Source organism: Sus scrofa, chromosome 1 (assembly GCF_054392235.1).
Source record: "Sus scrofa isolate SSC_HxYL_T2T_F1_AM1 chromosome 1, Sscrofa_HxYL_maternal_Yorkshire_Landrace_v2.0, whole genome shotgun sequence".
NCBI classification, from domain to species: domain Eukaryota; kingdom Metazoa; phylum Chordata; class Mammalia; order Artiodactyla; family Suidae; genus Sus; species Sus scrofa.
The window spans coordinates 147,408,010-147,424,448 of record NC_139383.1 but is presented as its reverse complement, the minus strand read 5'-3'; the positions used below and the strand labels follow the sequence as shown (position 1 = coordinate 147,424,448).

Sequence of the window (16,439 nt, the reverse complement as noted above, 5' to 3'; positions counted from 1 at the left end):
TTCCATTAATAGCACAAAAAAGTTGAAAACTGGATGATTTAATTTTTTTCAAGTGTAGTACTTTTGTTATAAATTTATACTCTAAAATAAAAGTTTCATGGATGAGAAACAGGTTACGAGGAGGCAAAGACAGTGTTTCTAATGCCTTAACTTAACTATGATCATTATCATAGTGCTTAGCCAAACTGGTGTCACAGTTTCAGAAAACTTCAAACCCTTCTTTTTTTTTGTCTTTTTGCCATTTCTTGGGCCGCTCCCACGGTATATGGAGGTTCCCAGGCTAGGGGTCTAATCGGAGTTTAGCTGCCAGCCTACGCCAGAGCCACAGCAACGCAGGATCCGAGCCGCATCTGCGACCTACACCACAGCTCATGGCAACGCCAGATCGTTAACCCACTGAGCAAGGGCAGGGATCAAACCCACAACCTCATGGTTCCTAGTCGGATTTGTTAACCACTGTGCCATGACGGGAACTCCCCCAAACCCTTCTTATGGCACCTTTCATTGCCCAAAAAGAAGAAAAAGCTAATTTTTGCAAAATTAGGTCATGGCTAGAAAAAATTTAAAAAAATATATTATTGAATCAAAGTATATGGACACACAACTGCATGGGAATCTACAACTGCTCAAAATTAAAAGTTTAATAAAAAAACAAACATATGGACTACGAATGGCAGTTCTGTTATCTTGAAACTGTTTCCTACTACAAAAATCTTAGGATAGTAGCAACTTTTCAGTGGAAGTTCGTTTTAAGCCTCTAATTAAGAAAGTAAGACGTTATTTTGGTTAGTGATTCAAAACACCAAGACACTCCTGGCATCATAAAAACAATTAAATATAGAAACACTAACACCTAAAACAGTAAAAGGAATGAATTTACTTTTCTTTTACAAAGATATTATTATCTGTTGATCTACTGCTGTTCTCAAAGTTTCATATTTTAAATAGTTAACATTGAAATTATACTGTGTTCTTCTGAGAATATTTACATGAATCCCATACTTATTATTTAAACACAGCTTATGATTTTAAAAAACCCTCAATTTTTCATTCTCTGAAGAGTTGAAAATCTACAAAAACTATTTTCTAGATTTTATTATTTTATTCCTTGGAATAAAGAAAATATAAACATGTTAAATAATGCTTTAATAAAATCCAAGGTCTAGCTACTACTTTCTGAGAAAACTACAAAGATTTACATTTGTCTTCAACTATAGTTTTAGACATAAATCTGCAAGAATGGAGGTAACTCTGTTGTCCCAAATGAGCACACTTCAGAAAAAGGATACCAAAAAGATTTGTGAAGCTATGCTTGAAGCAAGAATAATTAGCTCACAAATGACAAATTAAAGGCTTCCACCTTCTCTGCTGAAGAAAATGATGCTCAAACATCCTAGAGAGAAAGTAAAGCCCAGGTTAGGTGAGGTAGCTGAAAGATTTTCACACACTTCAAAGCCGTTTACAAATCCAGAAAAATAGCGTCCTGAGAAGCTGAAAGAAATATATTCTCAATATCAATGGACACAGGAGTTGCTAAATAACTTCAGAATATAAGTGCTAGAAAAGCAGGAATGGGAAGATATTGTCCAAAAATTGTGATAAAAACGGGGATTCTGAAGTTCCATGAGCCCCTTCAATATTTTAAATAGCTAACTAAATAAATGGCTTGAGAATATTTTAAGAGTGGGGACCTAGGTCACTATAAAGAGCTCAAAATCTCTCCAACCCAAAATAAGCTTAACACTGGACAAAACTGTAAAAAACAAACAACGACAACAAAAAAAACCCACACACACAACTATTTCAGGGCTCTAGAAATCAACCAAAGGCAGACAATAAATTTGGAAATATTTGTTCTTAAAAACCTGTTAAAGCTTCATTCAAAAATAGTGGGAGCTGGAGTTCCCTGATGGCCTAGTGTTAAGGATTCAGTACCGCCATTATTGTGGCTCAGGTTTGATCTCTGACCCAGGAACTTCCACCCACTAAGGGGTTGTCCAAAAACCAGTGGGAGTCTACAATCTTTTCTGACTTGAGGTGGTCTCTTTCTCCCATCAGGAATATCAAGAATGTTAGTTTACCAGAGTTCCTGTTGCAGCTCAGCAGGTTATAAACCCACTAGTCTCTGTGAGGATGAAGGTTTGATCCTTGGCCCTGCTCAGTGGGAGGATCTGGCATTGCCATAAGCTGCAGTGCAGTTTGCAGACGTGGATCAGATTTGGTGTTGCTGCTGCAGCAGCTCCAATATGACCCCTACCTGGGAACATCCATATGCCACAGGTGTGGTGGTCCTAGGGAAAAAAAAAAAAAGAATGTTAGTTTACGAGGGTGGACTGACTGTGAAAATGAGCAGTCTGGCATTCAGAGAGGGATCCTTGATTTGAGGCAAGAGACAAAATCCCACATCTTTTTTCGGCTAAAACTGACAAATTGTATAAGAGAAGAATGAAGAAAATACACAGCATCTTCTTTGCTAGCCTTGGATTGGAAATCCCAGTTGAATCCAGTTGGAATCAGAGGTTGAACAGTCAGAAATTGAACTGGGAGATTATGGAGATGAGAGAGCTAAACAAGTGCTTGCTTTCTCTAAGTCTTTGGACAACTAGGAAACTATGTGGATGTTCGGGGAAGACCCATGGGAGTCCACAAAAAGGAAAAGCCAGGGCAGATGTAGTAACTGACTGACTCTGAAATACAATGAAATACACTCCTCAATCCAAACACATTTCAAACAGCAGTAGATAGAATTTACAGGCTTGAAATGTTTGTTCAAAGCACATTTCGAATCAATGGCTACCCTAAGCTATTCAGACACAGTGACAAGCACTAGGAAACTAGATTAAAAAATAAAAATAAGAATAAAATCTGAGCAGAGCCATCAGAGACTATGTACCACAGCAGGAGAAGATTCTCAATTTTATACCCAGGAAAATAATAAATAAATAAATAAAAACAAGTTCTCAGAAAAATAAAACTCAAAAGTACCACAATATATTATATAAATTTCCAGTTTTCAGAAACAACAAAGATATAAGTCATGCAAATAAACAGAAACGTGTGATCCATAGCCAGGAGAGGGAGAAAAAAGCAGTCAACAGAAACTAACTCTGAATAGGTCCAGATGTTGAACTTGGCAAAAATTTCCAAGAAGCTTTTATAAATATGTTTAAAGAAACTAAGGAAATTACATCCAAAAATTAAACAAAAATATGATGACAATGACAATAAATAGAGAATCTAAATAGAAAATACAATCCATAAAAAGAACCAAAGAACAATTCTAAAGCAAAAGATACAATAATTGAAATGAAAATTTATTAGACGGTCTCAGAAGATTTTTTAGATGGTAGAGGGGAAAATCAGTATATTCCAAGACATACCAATAGAAATTATACATCTGAAGAATAGGGAGAAAAAAAATCTAGGGAAAATGAACACAGCCTCAGAACATGTGGGATACTATCATATGCACAACAGGAGTCCCAGAAGAAATGAGACAAAGTGGCTAAAAAGTGTAAGAAAATAGCTAATGATGTCCCATATATAATGAAAAACATTAATCTACAGATCCAAGAAGTTCAATGAATTCCAAGTTGTATAAATACAGAGATTAAGACCCATTGTATGTCTGGTTCTTAATCTCTGTATTTATACAACTTGCTGAAAGAAATACAAACAGAATATCCTGAAAGCCACGAGAGAAAAATGACTCATGCAAAGAAGAGAAAAATAATATAATTAAAAGCTAACTTATCAGAAACGACAGCAGTCAGAAGACACTGAAATGGCATATTTAGAATGCTAAAGGAAAAAATGTTCATCAAGAATTATACATAGAGCTAAAACTACCCTTCAGCAACAGTCATAATAAAGACATTCATATATGAACAAGAAATGAGAAAATCAGTTGCTAGCAGACCTACCCAATAAAGAATATTAAAGGAAATTTGTAAGGCTGAAAAGAAAGGATATCAGATGATAACTAAACCAGTGGGAAGGAAAGTTCTTTTATTTTTGGTTTTTTGTCTTTTTGCCTTTTCTAAGGCCACTCCCGTGACATATGGAGGTTCCCAGGCTAGGGGTCGAATCGGAGCTGTAGCAGCCGGCCTATGCCAGAGCCACAGCAATGCAGGATCTGAGCCACGTCTGCGACCTACACCACAGCTCACGGCAGTGCCAGATCCTCAACCCAATGAGAAAAACCAGGGATCAAACCCGCAACCTCATGGTTCCTAGTGGGATTCGTTAACTACTGAGCCACCACAGGAACTCCAGGAAAGTTCTTTTTTTTTATTTTTTGTTTTATTAATTTTTTTCCACTGTACAGCATGGGGACCAAGTTCCTCTTACATGTATACATTTTTCCCCCCACCCTTTGTTCTGTTGCAATACGAGTATCTAGACATAGTTCTCAATGCTACTCAGCAGGATCTCCTTGTAAATCTATTCTAAGTTGTATCCGATAACCCCAAGCTCCTGATCTCTCCCACTCCCTCTCTCCCCGGACAGCCGCAAGTCTATTCTCCAAGTCCATGATTTTCTTTTCTGTAGAAAGGTTCATTTGTGCTGGATATTAGATTCCAGTTATAAGTGATATCATATGGTATTTGTCTTTGTCTTTCTGACACATTTCACTCAGTATGAGAGTCTCTAGTTCGATCCATGTTGCTGCAAATGGCATTATGTCATTCTTTTTTTATGGCTGAGTAGTATTCCATTGTGTATATATACACCACATCTTCCGAATCCAATCATCTGTTGATGGACATTTGGGTTGTTTCCATGTCCTGGCTATTGTGAATAGGGCTGCAATGAACATGCAGGTGCATGTGACTCTTTTAAGTTGAGTTTTGTCCGGATAGATGCCCAAGAGTGGGATTGCAGGGTCATATGGAAGTTCTACGTATAAATTTCTAAGGTATCTCCAAACTATTCTCCATAGTGGCTGTACCAGTTTACATTCCCTTTTCTCCACATCCCCTCCAGCACTTGTTATTTGTGGACTTATTAATGATGGCCATTCTGACTCGTGTGAGGTGATAGCTCACAGTAGTTTTTGATTTGCATTTCTCTTATAATCAGTGATGTTGAGCATTTTTTCAGGTGTTTGCTGGCCATCTGCATATCTTCCTTGGAGGACAGTCTATTCAGGTCTTTTGCCCATTTTTCCATTGGGTGATTGGCTTTTTTGCTGTTGAGTTGTATAAGTTGTTTATATATTCTAGAGATTAAGCCCTTGTCCATTGCATCATTTGAAACTATTTTCTTCCATTCTGTAAGTTGTCTTTTTGGTTTCCTTTGCTGTGCAAAAGCTTGTCAGTTTTGATTAGGTCCCATTGGTTTATTTTTGCTCTTATTTCTGTTGCTTTGGGAGTCTGACCTGAGAAAATATTCATGAGGTTGATGTCAGAGAGTGTTTTGCCTATGTTCTCTTCTAGGAGTTTGATGGTGTCTTGTCTCATATTTGAGTCTTTCAGCCATTTTGAGTTTATTTTTGTGCATGGTGTGAGGGTGTGTTCTAATTTCATTGCTTTGCATGCAGCTGTCCAGGTTTCCCAGCAATGCTTGCTGAATAGAATTTCTTTTCAGGAAAGTTCTTTTAAATTGACTGAGTTTCCTTTTATGGGACAGCATTTGATCTATCCTGGAGAATATTCTATATGTGCTGGAAAAGAGTATGTATTCTGCTTTTAATAAGTAGAGAAATAAATATTTTCAGCTTTTCACCATTGACTATGATGCTAGCTGTGGGTTTGTCATATACGGCCTTTATTAGGTTAAGGTATTTTTCCCTTCATGCCCACTTTCTGGAGAGTTTTTGTCATAAATGAGTATAGAATTTTGTCAAAAACTTTTTCAACATCTATTGAGATAATCACATTTTTTTAATTTTTCAATTTGTTAATATGGTGTATCACATTGATTGATATGCATATATTGAAGAATCCCTGTATCCCTCAGGTAAATACCACTTGATCATGCTGTATGATCATTTTGATATATTGCTAGATTCACTTTCCTTGTATTTTGTTGAGGATTTTTGTGTCTATGTTCATCAGTGAACTAGCCTGTAATTTTCTTTTTTGGCGGTATCTTTGTTTTTGTTATCAGGGTGATGGTGGCCTCAAAGAATGAGTTTGAGAGTGTTCTTTCCTCTGTTTTAGTTCAAGTTGGTCAACAACATTGTACAAGTTTTCTATATCCTTAGTTGTTCTATCAGATGTAAAGAGAGGAATATTAAGATCTTCAACTATAATTGTTGAGTTGTTTCTTCCAATCTGTGCCATTCTTTATTTCCTTCATCAGTGTCTTATAGTTTTCATAGTGCAGGTCTTTTGCCTCTTTAGGTAGGTTTATTCCTAGGTACTTTATTCTCTTTGATATAGTAGTAGTAGGTTCTTGTTATCCATCTATCTTACATACAGTAGTGTGTATATGTCTATCTCAACCCCTAATTTATCCCCCACCCCATGTTTCCCCTTTGGTAACCATAAGTTTGGTTTCAAAATCTTTCTCTAAATGTTTGATAGATTTTGTCTGTAAAGCCATCTGGCCCTGGACTTTTGATTTTGGAATTTTTTCAATCACATTTTCAATTTCAGTACTTGTGACCAGCCTGTTCATATTTTCTATTTTGTCTGGTTCAGTCTTGGAGGGTTGTACCTTTCTAAGAATTTGTTCATTGTTTCTAGGTTATCCATTTTACTGGCATATAGTTGCTTGCAGCAGTCTCTTGTGATCTTTGTATTCTATGGTGTCAGTTGTAATTTCCCCTTTTTCATTTCTAATTCTATTGATTTGAGCCATTTCCCTTTTTTCTTGATGAGTCTGGCTAAAGGTTTATCAATTTTGTTTATCTTTCAAAGAACCAGCTTTTAATTTCAGTGATTTTTTTTAACTGGTTTCTTCATCTCTTTGTCATTTGTTTCTGCTCTGACCTTTATGATTTCTTTCCTTCTACTAACTTTAAGCTTCGTTTGTTCTTCTTTCTCTAGCTGCTTTAGGTGTAAGGTTGGGTTATTTATTTGGGATTTTCTTTTTTCCTGTAGTGAGACTGTACTGCTATAAACTTGCCCCTTAGAACTGCTTTTGCCATGTCCCATAGGTTTTGGGTTGTTGTATCATTGTCATTTTTCCCTAGGTTTTTTTGTTTTTTTTTGGTATGGGTTTTTTGTTTGTTTTGGTTTTTGTGTTTGTTTGTTTGGGTTTTTTTATGGCCATGCCCATGGCATGCAAGAGTTCCTGGATGTAGGAATAAACCTATGCCACAGCAGTGACAATGCCAGATCCTTAACCCACTGTGCCACCAGGGAACTCCTGTCTCTAGGTATTTTTTTATTTCCTCTTTGAATTCTTCAGTGAGTCATTGGTTTTGTAGTAGCATATTATTTAGCCTCCATGTACATGTCTGTGTTTTGCAGTTTTTTCCTTATGACTGATTTCTAGTCTCATAGTGTTGTGGTTAGATAAAATGCTTGATATGATTTCAATTTTCTTAAATTTACCAAGGCTTGATCTGTGGCCCAAGATGTGATCTATACCGGAGAAAGTTCCATGTGCACTTGAGAAGAATGTGTATACTTCCAGTTTTGGATGGAATGTTCTATAAATATCAGTGAAGCATATCTAGTGTAATGTGATATTTAAGGCCTGTGTTTATTGATTTTGTTTGGATGATCTGTCCACTGATATAAGTGGGGTGTTAAAGACCCCAACTATTATTGTGTTACTATTGATTTCTCCTTTTATGGCTGTTAGCGGTTGCCTTACATAATGTGGTGCTCCTGTGGTGGGTGCATATATAATTATGAGTTTTATATGTTCTTGAATTGATCCCCTGATCATTAGGTGTCTTCTCTGCCTCTTATAAGTCTTTATTTTAAAGTCTATTTTGGCTGATATGAGTATTGCTACTCCAGCTTTCTTTCAATTTCCATTTGCATGGAATATCTTCTTCCATCCCTCATTTTCAGTCTCTATGTGTCCCTCAATCTGAAGTGAGTCTCTTACACACAGCATATATATGGGTCTTATTTTTGTATCCATTCAGCCAGTCTATTTTTTTTGTTGTTGTTGGAGCATTTATTCATTCACATTCAAGGTAATTATCAATTTATATTTATTTACTAATGTTTAACTAATTGTTTTGGATTAGTTGATGTTAGACTTTTTCCTTTCCTTCCTCATTTCTTTTTTTGTGATTTGATGACTATCTTTAGTGTGTTGTATGTGAATGTTTTTTTTTTAATGTATGTGTCTGTTGTGCTTTTTTTTAAATTAAAGTTTTTTTATTTTATTTTATATGTATACATATTTATTTTTTCCATAATAGCTGGTTTACAGTGTTCTGTCAATTTTCTACTACACAGCAAGGTGACCCAGTCACACACACACACACATATATATACTTGGTTTGTAGGTCCCATGAGGTTTTGACATAGCATTCTGTGTATGTGCAAAACTGTTTTAAGTTGTTCATCTCTTCATTTCAAATGCATTTTCAATGTCCTGCATTTATACTCTCTTCTCACAAATAATGGTTTTGATATCATATTTGTGTTTGGATGATTCCCTACTTTACTGTATGTTTGTCCTTACTAGTGAGCTTTCCCATTCATAATTTTCTTGTTTCTAGTTGTGGCCTTTTCTTTTCAACTGAGAGAAGTTCCTTTAGCATTTGTTGTAAAGCTGCTTTGGTGGTGCTGAATTCTTTTAGCATTTGTTTGTCTGCAAAACTTTTGAATTCTCCACCCTGTGTGAATGAGGGCCTTGCTGGGTAGAGTATTCTTGGTTGTAGGTTCTTCCCCTTCATCACCATAAATATATCATACTACTCCCGTCTGGACTACAGAGTTTGTGTAGAAAAATTAGCTGATATCCTTATGGGGGATCCCTTGTATTTTGTTTGTTGCTTTTCCCTTGCTGCTTTTCAATATTTTTTTTGTATTTAGCTTTTTATCCAGTTTGATTAATGAGTGTCTCACTGTGTATCTCCTTGAGTTTATCCTGTATGGGGATCTCTGTGCTTCCTCAACAACTTCCCATATTAGGGAAGTTTTCAGCTATAGTCTCTTCAAGTATTTTCTCTGGCCCTTTCTCTCTCTTCTTCTTCCGGGACCCCTATGATGTAAATGTTGGTATGATTACTGTTGTCCCAGAGGTCTCTTGGATTGTTTCAATTATTTTCATCCTTTTTTCTTTATTCTTTTATGTGTCAGTGATTTCCATCATCTTCCAACTCACTTACTCGTTATTCTGCCTCAGTGTCCTGCAACTGATTCATTCTAGTGTATTTTTCATTTCAGTACTGTGTTATTCACCTTTGCTTGTTATTTAAAACTTCTAGCTTTTTTTCTTTTTCTTTCTTTTGGTCTTTTCTAGGGCCGCACCCATGGCATGTGGAGGTTCCCAGGCTAGGGGTCTAATCAGAGCTATAGCCACTGGCCTATGCCACAGCCACAGCAACGCAGGATACAAGCCACATCTGCAACCTACACCATAGCTCATGGCAATGCCGGATCCTTAACCCACTGAGCAAGGCCAGGGATTGAACCCACAATCTCATGGTTCCTAGTCGGATTCGTTTCCACTGTGCCACAAGGGGAACTCCCTCTAGCTCTTTTTTAAACATTAGTTGTAACTTCTTTATCTGTGCCTCCATCCTTTTTCTGAGATCTTGGATCATCTCTACCACCATCACTTTGAATTCTTTTTCAGGAATGCTGCCTATCTCCTTTTCATTTAGTTGCTTTTGTATGTTTGAATCTTGTCCCTTTGTCTGAATTATATTTCTTTATTATCTCATAGTGTCTAACTTTCCATTTCTGTGGTCCACTGGGACAGCATATGGGTAGATGTGATGGCTGGTACCCAGTCCTAGACTTCTCAGCGATGGTGGCAGCTCACATGCACCCAGAGCACATGATCAGAGCAGTGGTAGCTAGCTACCTCTCTTAGAGCCAAGTGGCTGCTATGGATGAGGTCTGCTATGGTTCACAGCCACTCCAGGTGGCTTGCACAACTGCCACTTACAGCTGCAAAGGTGGAGGCTCCTCCCATGACCTTTCCTACTTTTAAATGTAGGCATTTATTGCTATAAGCTTCTCTCTTAGAATTGCTTTTGTTGTATTTCATAAACTCTGGAATGTTGTGTTTCTATTTCCATTTATCTTAAGAAATTATTTGCCCTTTTTCTTTGAGTCATTAGTTGTTCAGGAAGGTGTTGTGTAATTTCCATTTGATCATGAATTTCAGTTTTCCTATTGTGATTGGTACCTAATTTCATAACATTGTGGTCACAGAAGATATGTGGTGTTGTTTCAGTCTATTTGTATTTGCTAAAACCTGTTTTGTGGGTAACATATGGCCTATTCTACAAAATGTTCCATGTGCCATTAAGGAGAATACATATTCTGCCATGGTTGGATAGAATGTTTTGTATATGTTTGCTAAGTCCATGTGGTCTACAGTATTATTCAAATCTGCTATTTAACATATGATTCTGTCTGGATGAACTACCCAGTGTTGAAAATGGTATAGTAAATTCCCAAGCTATTATTATATTCCTGTTCATTTCTCTCTATTTAAAAAAATCTTTAGGGTTACATCCACAAAATATATAAGTTCCCATGCTAGGGGTCAAATCAAGCCAGCCTACACCACAATGATGGGAATGCCAGATCTGAGCCATGTCTGTGACCTACACTACAGATGCAGCTCATGGTAACACCGGATCCTTAACCCACTGAGTGAGGCCACACATCAAACCCGCATGCTCATGGATACTAGTCCAATTTGTTTCTCCTGAGCCACACAGGGAACTCCTGTTCATTTCTCCTTTTAGTCCATTAGTTTTTTGCTTTATATATATTAAGGTATTCTGCCATTGAGTATATAAATACTTAAAACTGCTATACCTTTTTGATGGACTAACACCTTATCATTATATAATAACCTACTTTGATTCTTTAAAATGTAAGTAACCTTTAAGACGTAAAAAATCATTCACCTTGGAGATCATTAAGAGAAAAGTACATAGGCTAAAGTTTGCCTTTTGGCTGTAGTTTGCCAAAGCCTGAGTTAGACTATTAAAAACAAGTCTTATTAAATTCTTTAAAAGACCTGAATCATACAATATAAATTTTATTGTATAAACATACAATAAAATTCTCTGACCAAAACAAAATTATACTGGAAATCAACAATAAGAAAAATTTTAAAGTTCCCAAATATTTCCAAATTCAAAAACATAACACATGGGTCAAAGAAAAAATAATAAAGAAAATTAGAAAAGATCTTGAATCAAATGAAAACAAAAACCCAACATATCAAATTTTATAAGAAGTAGCTTAATGTAGTACTTTAACAGGGAAATAAATAATTTTAAATTCTTCACTAGCCAGAAAGATCTAAAAATATGTAATACAAGCCTCTACTTCAGGAAGTTAGAATGAACAAAATTAAGTAGAGGAAAAAAAAATAATAAAGCCCAGAAGAATGATCCATAAAACATAAATCAAACAAACAAACAAAACAGAGAAAAGCTAATGAATCCAAATGTTAGTACTTTGAAAAGATCAATAAAACTGGCAAACATTTAGCTAGACTAACTAAAAAAATGTGAGATTAAGAGAGATAGAGAGAAAGAGAACTCACATTACCAATACTAAGAATTATTCTTCAGAAATTAAAATTATAAGGGAACATTATGAATAATTTTATGCCAAAAACCAGACAATGTAGAAAAAAATGGACAAATGGATACTAGTTGGATTTGTTTCTTCTGTGCCACAACAGGAATTCCAAATCATAGGTATCTTTTACCAAATATTTTAAGATAAACAATGCCTACCCTAAAGCAAAATTATCCAATTTACAAGATAATCTTAATATTTATGTGGAAATGAAAGAATGCAAAAAAAGCAAAATTTTGCCAAGAAGAAGAAAGTTGGAGGACTTGATACTATTTTATTTCATGACTTATGAATACAGGTACCAAGGCAATGAGAAAGGGACAATCTTTTCAATAAATGGTGTCAGAATATTTGAATATTCATAGGCAAAAGCACATTTAGACCATAACCTCTTATTGCACATAAAAGTCATCTGAAATTTGAGAGTTCCCATTATGGCTCAGTGGTAATGAACCCAACTAGCATGCATGAGGATGCAGGTTTGATCTGTGGCCTCCCTCAGTGGGTTAAGGACCTGGTGCTGCAATGAGCTGTGGTGCAGGTCACAGACACAGCTCAGATACAGAATTCCCATGGCTGTAGCATAGGCTGGCAGCTGTAGCTCCAATTTGACCCCCCAGCCTGGGAACTTCCACATTTGGTGGGTTCAGCCCTAAAAAGTCAAAAATAAATAAATAATCATCTGAAATTTGGCCAGAATAAATATAAGACAAAAAATTATAAAACATCTATAACAGAATTTAGGGAAAATCTTACAAACTGGGCTTCACAAAAATTAAACACTTTGAGAGTTCCCACAGTGGTGCAGAGGGTCAAGGTGCAATAGCTCAGGTCACTGCAGAGGCAAGGGTTCAATCCCCAGTCCAGTACAGTGGGTTAAAAGGATACAGCATGGGTTGCAACTGCACCTCAGATTCAGTCCCTAGCCTGGGAACTTTTATATGTTCTGGGTGTGAACATAAAATTAAAAAAAAAATTAAACGCTTCTGCTCTTTGAAACACACCATTAAAACAATGAAGAAGGACTTTTACAGATGAGACTAAAATGGCAGAGTAGAAGGACTGGAGCTCACCTTCTCTCGTGAAAACAACAAAACTGCTGAACAACCATCAACAAAATAGACTGGAAACTACCAAAAAGATACTATACACCAAAAGACAAAGAAGAAGCCACATCAAGATGGTAGGAGGGGTGCCTATGAGATTTATAAGCAATCACATAGCAGCAGGGTGGGCAACCAGAGTGGAAAGGCTGACCTACAGGAGTGAGAGTTCTGAGCCCCGGGTCAGTTTCCCACACCTGGGGATATGGCTTTGGGTAGAGGAGCCCCTGGAGCATATGGCATTGAAGGCCAGCAAGGATTGTGTGCAGGAGCTCCACAGAGACTGGGGGAAACAGATTCCACTCCTGAAGGGCTTACACAGGTTTTCATGGGTACAAGGTACCAGGGAAGGGCAGAGACTTCAGAAGAATCTAGGTCAGATCTACCTGTGGATATTGGAGGATCTCCTGGGAAAATAGGGGGTGACTGTAGCTCATTCTGGGGGGAAGGACATTGGAGGCAAAGGTCTCAAGAACAATCATTTGTATGAATTTCCCTGGAGGTGGCCATTTGGGAAAAATCAGTCCCATCCATCAGGACTGAGAAGCCCCAGGAAAAACAACAAATTGGGTGGGAACACAGTCCCAGCCATTAGCAAAAAGGTTGCCTAGACACACAGCTACCTATAATCATACCCAGAGACAAAGCCCCACCCATCAGAGGGATAAGAATCAGCTCCACCAACCAGTGGACAGGCACCAGTCCCTCCGATCAGAAAGCCTGCAGCAACCTCCTGTATCAACTTGGCCGTAAGGGGGCACACCTCAGAAGCACGAGAGGCTACAGTGCTATTGCCTGCAATAAGGAGACCATACAAAAAAAATCTATATAAAAGGAAAAGTCAGAGAATTATAACCCAGATAAAGAAACAAGAAAAAAAAAAAAAAGAAAACTCAGAAAAACAGCTACATGCTCTGGAGATTAGCAACCTCATTGAAAAAGACTTTAATGATAGTAAAGATGATTCAAGATCTTGGAAATAAACTGGAGATAAAGACTGATAAATTACAAGAAACGCTGAACAAAGAAAGAGAAGAATTAAAGAGTAAGCAAGCAAAGATGCAAAATACAATAACTAAAATAAATAAAAAATTCACTAGAAGGGATCAACAGCAGAATATAGGAGGCAGAAGAATGAATAAGCTGAGGTGGAAGACAGATTGATGGAAATCCTTTAAATGGAACAGAAGGAGAAAGACTGAAAAGAAATAAAGAGAGTCTAAGAGAACTATGGGACAAATTTAAATGCACCAACACTCATAATATAGGGGTGCCAGAGGAGAAGAGAGAAAGGGCCAGAGAAAATATTTGAAGAGATAACAGCCAAAAACTTCCCTAACATAGGAAAGGAGTCACTTATTCAAATACAGGAAGCATAATGAATATGATATAAAATAAACCCAAGGAGAAACACCCTGAGATACATATTAATCAAAATGACCAAAATTAAAGACAAAGAGAAAATCTTGAAAGCAGCTAGGGAAAAGAAACAACACACAAGGGAACCCCAATAAGGTTATCAGCAGATTTTTCAGCAGAAACTGCAGGCCAGAAAGGAGTGGCATAGTATACTTAATGTGGTGAAAGGAAAAAACCTCCAACCAAGATTATTACTCTACCTAGCAAGGCCCTCATTCAGATCTGAAGTAGAAATCAAAAGCTTTACAGACAGGCAAAAGCTAAGAGAATTCAGCACCACTAACCCAGCCTTATAACAAATTCTAAAGGAACTTCTCTAGGTGGAAAAGAAAAGGCCACAATTAGAAACAAAAACATTACAAATGCAAGGCTTGCTGGTAAAGGCATACATATGTATAGGTAATGATCCACACACAAATATGCTAGCAAAATTAGAAATCATGAAAAGATTAGGGTACAAATGCAGGATACTGGAAATGCATTTGCAATCAAGAAACCAGCAACTTGGATATATAGAGACTCCTATATCAAAACTTCATGGTAACTGCAAAACAAAAATCTACAATAGATACACACACAAATAAGAAAAATCAATACAAACACAACACTAAAGATAGTCATCCAACCACAAGAGAATAGAATAACAGAAGAAGGGAAGAAAAAAGATCAACAAAAATAAATTCAAAACAATTAACAAAATGGCAGTAAGAGCATACCTAGCAATAATTACCTTAAATGTAAATGGACTAAATGCCACAACCAAAAGACACAAACTGGCTGAACTGATACAAAAATAAGACCCAAATATATGCTGTCTTTAAGAGACCCACTTCAGTTCTATGGACACACATAAACTGAGTGAGAGGAAGAAAATATTCCATGCAAATGGAAATCAAAAAAGGAAGCTGGAGTAGCAACACTCATATCAGGCAAAACAGACTTTAAAATAAAGATGGTTACAAGAGACAAGAAAGACATTATATAATGATCAAAGGATCAATCCAAGAAGATGTAAGTATATATCCACCAAACATAGGATCACCTCAATATATCAGTCAACTGCTAACAACCTTAAAAGGAGAAAAGGACAATAACACAATAATAGTGGAAGACTTTAACACCCCACTTACTGCTATGGACCTATCATCCAGATGGAAAATCAACAAAGAACCTCATGCCTTAAATGATGCATTAGATCAGAAGGATTTAATAGATATTTATAGAATATTCCAACCAAAGGCAGCAGAATACACATTCTTCTCAAGTGCACACAGAACATTATCTAGGAGAGATCACATTCTGGCCACAAATAAAGCCTCGGTAAATTTAAGATAACTGATAGTGTTTCTGACCAAACACTATACAACTGGAAATGAACAACAGGAAAAAATACTGCAAAAAACACAAACACATGGAGACTAAATGACATGCTACCAAACAACCAAGAGATCACTAAAGAAATCAAAGGGGAAATTAAAAAAAACTCAGAAGCAAAAGACAACAAAGACACAAAAATCCAAACCCATGGGATGCAGCAAAATTCTAAGAGGGAAGTTTAAAGCAATACAAGCCTATCTCAGGAAACCAGAAAAATATCAAATAAACAACCTAAACTTTACATATAAAACAATTAGAGAAAGAAGAGACAAAACCCAAAGTTATCAGAAGGAATCATAAAGATCAGAAATAAATGAAATGGAAATGAAGAAAATCACAGAAAGGGAACAATGAAACTAAAAGCTGGTTCTTTGAAAAGATCAACAAAATTGATAAGCTCTTAGATCCATCATGAAAAAAAGAGGACTCAAATCAATAAAATTAGAAATGAAAAAGGAGAAGCTACAATGGACATCACAGAAGTACAGAGTATCATAGACTGCTATAAGCAACCATATGCCAATAAAATGGACAACCTAGATGAAATGGATAAATTCTTAGAAATGTATAATCTCTCAAGACAAACCAAGATGAAACAGAATAGATGAATGGACCAATCACAAATATTGAAGTTGAAACTGTGATTAAAAAACAAACAAAAGTCCAGGACCAGATGGCTTCAGAGGTGAATTCCATCAAAAAACTTAGAGAAGAGTTAACACCTACTCTTCTGAAACTATTCTAAAAATCTGCAGAGGAAGGAACACTCCCAAACTCATTCTATGAGGCCACTATCACCCTCATACCAAAACCAAACAAAGACACCACAAAAACAGAAAATCACAGG

General features: G+C 36.5%; 1 protein-coding gene across 32 annotated transcripts in view; it reads right to left on the bottom strand.

Moving 5' to 3' along the window:
* Positions 1-16,439, bottom strand: part of LRRC28 (leucine rich repeat containing 28) — a 196,049-nt gene that overhangs the window by 85,622 nt on the left and 93,988 nt on the right. For 9 of the 32 annotated variants that reach the window (XM_084975723.1, XM_084975781.1, XM_084975799.1 and 6 more), the window contains one exon: positions 1,290-1,393. The exons of the other annotated variants lie outside the window; for them this stretch is intronic. The gene's annotated coding sequence lies outside the window, so the exon portion shown is untranslated. The remainder of the gene's footprint in view (positions 1-1,289; positions 1,394-16,439) is intronic. 32 annotated transcript variants of the gene reach the window in all.